Here is a 6,217-nt window from a genome sequence, read left to right as displayed (position 1 = left end):
ATAACAGGTCTCTGCCTCCCCTGTCACCTGCAGCTGGAGGAGGTTGTCCTGGAGGGTGACAATGATCATTGCACAAGAGCAGGGTGACTGTACAGAGGAGAGGCAGAGCTGCAGGGAGAGGGGCACAGGGGGTCACAATAAGAGGTATAGGGGAAGATATACTGGGGAAGGGGCTCAGGGGTGTAATAAGGGTTATAGGGGAATATACACTGGGGAAGGGGCTCAGGGGTGTAATAAGGGGTATAGGGGAATATACACTGGGGAAGGGGCTCAGGGGTGTAATAAGGGGTATAGGGGAATATACACTGGGGAAGGGGCTCAGGGGTGTAATAAGGGGTATAGGGGAATATATACTGGGGAAGGGGCTCAGGGGTGTAATAAGGGGTATAGGAGAATATATACTGGAAGAATGATATCATCAGCTCACAGAAACTGATCATGTACCGGAGCCTACAGAGAGACTACAGACTGGCGCCATATCTGGAGAAACTCCCGGACCCCAGAGACCGCCAGATCCTGAGCCGATATAGACTCAGTGCCCACAGTCTGGCCATCGAATGTGGCCGACACAGGCAGACCTACAAGCCTAGGGAGGAAAGACTGTGCCAACACTGTGACCAGGAGGCCATAGAGGACGAAACCTACTTGCTGCTACACTGCTCCAAATACTCAGCAGTGAGGGACACTCACTTCAGGAGACTCTCACATCTCTTCCCAGACTTCATCACCATGAAGGAGGAAGAGAAAACATATATCCTGCTGGGAGAAGAAGAGAGAGCAGTGGAGATAGCAGCGCGGTATGTGAGCGAATGTCATAGACTGCGAGAAAGATAACTATGATGCCATGGACTATAGCCCCCACAATGGATCTGCCCCATCCACCTCCCCTATGCCATGGACTATAGCCCCCACCCTGGATCTGCCCCCATCCACCTTCCCTACAGCTCCTACCCCTATTGCCTTTATACACTTGCTTTGGCAAAATTGATGTGTATTTGGTCCTGCCAATAAAGCTTCTTTGAATCTTGAATCTCTACTGGGGAAGTGGCTTAGGGGTGTAATTAGGGGTATAGGAGAATATATACTGGGGAAGGGGCTCGGGGGTGTAATAAGGGGTATAGGAGAATATATACTGGGGAAGGGGCTCAGGGATGTAATAAGGGGTATAGGAGAATATATACTGGGAAAGGGGCTCAGGGATGTAATAAAGGGTATAGGAGAATATATACTGGGGAAGGGGCTCAGGGATGTAATAAAGGGTATAGGAGAATATATACTGGGGAAGGGGCTCGGGTGTAATTAGGGGTATAGGAGAATATATACTGGGGAAGGGGCTCGGGTGTAATTAGGGGTATAGGAGAATATATACTGGGGAAGGGGCTCAGGGATGTAATAAAGGGTATAGGAGAATATATACTGGGGAAGGGGCTCAGGGATGTAATAAAGGGTATAGGAGAATATATACTGGGGAAGGGGCTCGGGTGTAATTAGGGGTATAGGAGAATATATACTGGGGAAGGGGCTCGGGTGTAATTAGGGGTATAGGAGAATATATACTGGGGAAGGGGCTCAGGGATGTAATAAAGGGTATAGGAGAATATATACTGGGGAAGGGGCTCGGGTGTAATTAGGGGTATAGGAGAATATATACTGGGGAAGGGGCTCGGGTGTAATTAGGGGTATAGGAGAATATATACTGGGGAAGGGGCTCGGGTGTAATTAGGGGTATAGGAGAATATATACTGGGGAAGGGGCTCGGGTGTAATAAGGGGTATAGGAGAATATATACTGGGGAAGGGGCTCAGGGGTGTAATAAGGGGTATAGGAGAATATATACTGGGGAAGGGGCTCGGGTGTAATTAGGGGTATAGGAGAATATATACTGGGGAGGGAGCTCAGGGGTGTAATAAGGGGTATAGCAGAATATATACTGGGGAGGGAGCTCAGGGGTGTAATAAGGGGTATAGGAGAATATATACTGGGGAAGGGGCTCAGGGGTGTAATAAGGGGTATAGGAGAATATATACTGGGGAGGGAGCTCAGGGGTGTAATAAGGGGTATAGGAGAATATATACTGGGGAAGGGGCTCGGGTGTAATTAGGGGTATAGGAGAATATATACTGGGGAAGGGGCTCGGGTGTAATTAGGGGTATAGGAGAATATATACTGGGGAAGGGGCTCGGGGGTGTAATAAGAGGTATAGGAGAATATATACTGGGGAAGGGGCTCAGGGGTGTAATAAGGGCTATAGGGAAATATATACTGGGGAAGGGGCTCGGGTGTAATTAGGGGTATAGGAGAATATATACTGGGGAAGGGGCTCGGGGGTGTAATAAGGGGTATAGGAGAATATATACTGGGGAAGGGGCTCAGGGGTGTAATTAGAGGTATAGGAGAATATATACTGGGGAAGGGGCTCGGGTGTAATAAGGGGTATAGGAGAATATATACTGGGGAAGGGGCTCAGGGGTGTAATAAGGGGTATAGGAGAATATATACTGGGGAAGGGGCTCAGGGATGTAACAAAGGGTATAGGAGAATATATACTGGGGAAAGGGCTCAGGGGTGTAATAAGGAGTATAGGAGAATATATACTGGGGAAGGGGCTCAGGGGTGTAATAAGGGTATAGGGAAATATATACTGGGGAAGGGGCTCGGGTGTAATTAGGGGTATAGGAGAATATATACTGGGGAAGGGGCTCAGGGGTGTAATAAGGGGTATAGGAGAATATATACTGGGGAAGGGGCTCAGGGGTGTAATTAGGGGTATAGGAGAATATATACTGGGGAAGGGGCTCAGGGGTGTAATAAGGGGTATAGGAGAATATATACTGGGGAAGGGGCTCAGGGGTGTAATAAGGGGTATAGGAGAATATACACTGGGGAAGTGGCTCAGGGGTGTAATTAGGGGTATAGGAGAATATATACTGGGGAAGGGGCTCAGGGGTGTAATAAGGGGTATAGGAGAATATATACTGGGGAAGGGGCTCAGGGGTGTAATAAGGGGTATAGGAGAATATATACTGGGGATGGGGCTCAGGGGTGTAATAAGGGGTATAGGAGAATATATACTGGGGATGGGGCTCAGGGGTGTAATAAGGGGTATAGGAGAATATTGCCTTGTGCAGGCGTGTACTACGGAGGACAGAGAATGATCTTCAATCCAATATTGCAGCCAGCATGTAGCCAGCGGGTAAGGAAGGGGTGTATCAAACACCCAAAACCCCCGCCTCCATGGCTGTAGATTGTTCCCTCCGAATTCAGGTGACAGTGTCCCTTTAAAGGAAGAATAAGAATCAGACCCAAAGACATCACAAGGACGGGTGATGTATAGGAGATACTTATAATAGAGTGAGGGGCCGTTCTGACGGGTGCATCTTATCGCGGTGGGATGGCTTTTATTCTTTTTTTATCAAAATAGTCAGCTAAGTCCCGTTAGTGGTTAGTTACATGTGCTATTACTATATATTTGTGTTTTTATGCCAGAATTTGTCTGTTAATGGTGTCACTTTTGGCATTTTTACACAAGTTCTAGTTGGATCGGCCAATTTTTGGGGCTTGGTAGGGAGCGCAGCCAGCAAATTCATTATACTTTACGCCATAAAAATGGTGTCAAATTTGTCATAAACACATACCAGCTACTGAATGGAGTAACATTTTAGACGGTGGCGCATGGCAGCTGAAGAATACACCAAACTGATTAAGAATCACACACATCTTTGAGCTTTGTTCTCAGGATTTGGGGACTTCCTGGAGGTCAGTCCCGCACAGATCCGGAGGTTATCACATACCCTGTGGATTGGTTATAATGTCACCTGTTGGGTATGACCCTATAAGATCATGGGACCAATTTACTAAGAATTCACGATATTCTTAATGAACAGTGCGTGGTAAAAATGTGGCGATTTTTTTACAAGGCGCGCAGTCTTAAATGCATATGGCGCATCTCACATCTCCGCCAGAATTGGAAGGTCACATATTTCTGTTAATTTACTTCACTTTTTTGGCGTAATTTCTAATGACTTTGTCGGGCGGGCTTGGTGACGCCTTGTCCTGTCCCAGCTCTGCTCACTTTTCAAAGAGTTAAAAGTTGCAACATTTTGATTTTTCGCAATTTCGGTTTGCACAAAAGTTACGGTATTTGGTAACATTTTAAACAAATTATATGCCAGATTTTTGGGGGAAAATGCTTGATAAATCAGGGTCATAGAATTTGCGCATCTACTGCTTCCCCTGAGTCAGTCTAAGTAACCATTACTCTGCAGAGTATTACAATTTATAAAATCCCTTCCTCTGCAAAGTCAGCAAATTCTCATTTCTATTTGATGTCATAGCTGTTAACTCCCTGGAGCACAAAATATCTTACACAGCGTCCCAGCGAAGTCAGTACGGTGTGCAATCTTACAATTGTGAAGCTAGTCACTATGAACGGATAAGCCATGAGGCTGAGTAGTCATCAGGTCGGAGGTCAAAAGCCAAGCGAGTACGTCATAGACAGAGGGGTGAGACAATGGCATAGACAGAAAACAAAAGTCAGAATTTCAAAAAGGAAGCGGATCATGACAAAAGGAGCTAAGCAAACGGATGGTCAAGATAAATCCAAGGTCCAGCAACAAAGATCAGAATGCCAGACAAGGAGCACAGAGCAAGCACACAGCTCATGAGCAAAGCTACAACTGGCAGCAATCATAGGCAGAGAGCTGATTAAATAGCAAAGCACAGGAGACACATGGAAGAAACTCTGGTCCTGACTGGACTGCTAAACTGTCACTCCAGACACTGACATCGGAGCATGTCCCAGCATCCGATAGGACAGCAAAACTGTCTATCATGACACTGACAGTTCAGCGCACCCCTGTCCTAGATTGGACCGCAGAACTGTCATTCACTGCGTCCAGACCCTCAGGACAAATCGTGACTTTTTTTCTTTATTTAAGTTTTTGCCAAAAAAAATCTAAATTGTTATATATATTTTTTTTAAATCAGGTTGAAACTGTCGTAATCGCTGCAAAAAAAAACAAAACAAAATGCAATCTGATCAGGAAAAGGAAAATTTCTACTGCTAGCGCTGGAATTGGTCTCCCAGAGGCAACATATTTATATGCATTCACGCCCAGTACAAAGTGTCAGTGCACGGGTATGTCAATATGAGCGACATTACGGCTCCGAGGTTACATATGCACGAGTTCCTATGCGAATATCACCCTATGTATATACAGTATATACGATCATAGATTGGGACTTGTGTATCTACGTAGAGCAGAATGATAAAGTACATATAGATACATGGCTCGAAAAGTTTGCAAAGTTTTTTTTTTTTTTAGCTTTTAAACAAGTATTTCCATCTCGTAAAGTAATGGCACGTGGCCACAATTCACCTCAACTTGAGAATGAATGGGTCGCAGTATCAGGTCGCGTACGGGCAATCCTACAACTTTTCTGCACAGACTGCAAACAGGAGCTCCGCTGTTCAGGGGCAAACTTTGGAGGTTTGAGAGGTTCTAAGTATTATAAACAAAGATGGTTAAAGCCTAATGGCCATAATTTGCTAATAGCTAGTCCATCCTGTGCTTCTCTCCAGTGAGACATTCTAGCTGCCACTAGGAAGAGGTGGCTGTAGACATTTTTATTATGGTGTTCAATGGTTGTTGTCTGCAGTGAGCTCCCTCTAGTGGTGGTTGCAGGCAGACTGAATTTTAGCATTTAGTTCTAGCATTATCCATATGAAATGCCTAAGGATGGCAATCTTGCTGTTGAGAACTAATGACCTATCCGACGTCTTTCTATAAGGAAACTTACTAACCAGCTATATGGTTTTAGTAATAGTCCAAGTGGAGATACCCCACCGTGACTGGCGAAATCCACATACAAGACCCTCACATGGTTACAAAAGGCACCACACGACTTAGAACAGTATGCATGGCTAAGGCAGTGTGCACATATCAAGTGTTCTGGTAACTCAAAATAATTGCACTACCAAATCTGCTATGCGACAGTCATCAACGATGCTCAACAGACCACGTATATAATGGGATCCATCTAGTTTCTATCATGGTGTCCATTTTTGCCGGAGCAATGGCAACACATTGCTCTGTGTCATCTCCTTGCCTGATCTGCGTTGAACAGTTGCACCATTGATACTTGCCTGCCAGAACATATGCAAAGCCACTAGTTATCCCATTCCAGTCCCATTCATTAACATCACAAGTGTATGACA

This window comes from Ranitomeya imitator, chromosome 9, assembly GCF_032444005.1.
Source record: "Ranitomeya imitator isolate aRanImi1 chromosome 9, aRanImi1.pri, whole genome shotgun sequence".
In the NCBI taxonomy this organism is placed as follows: domain Eukaryota; kingdom Metazoa; phylum Chordata; class Amphibia; order Anura; family Dendrobatidae; genus Ranitomeya; species Ranitomeya imitator.
Note: the sequence above shows the minus strand (reverse complement) of the source record.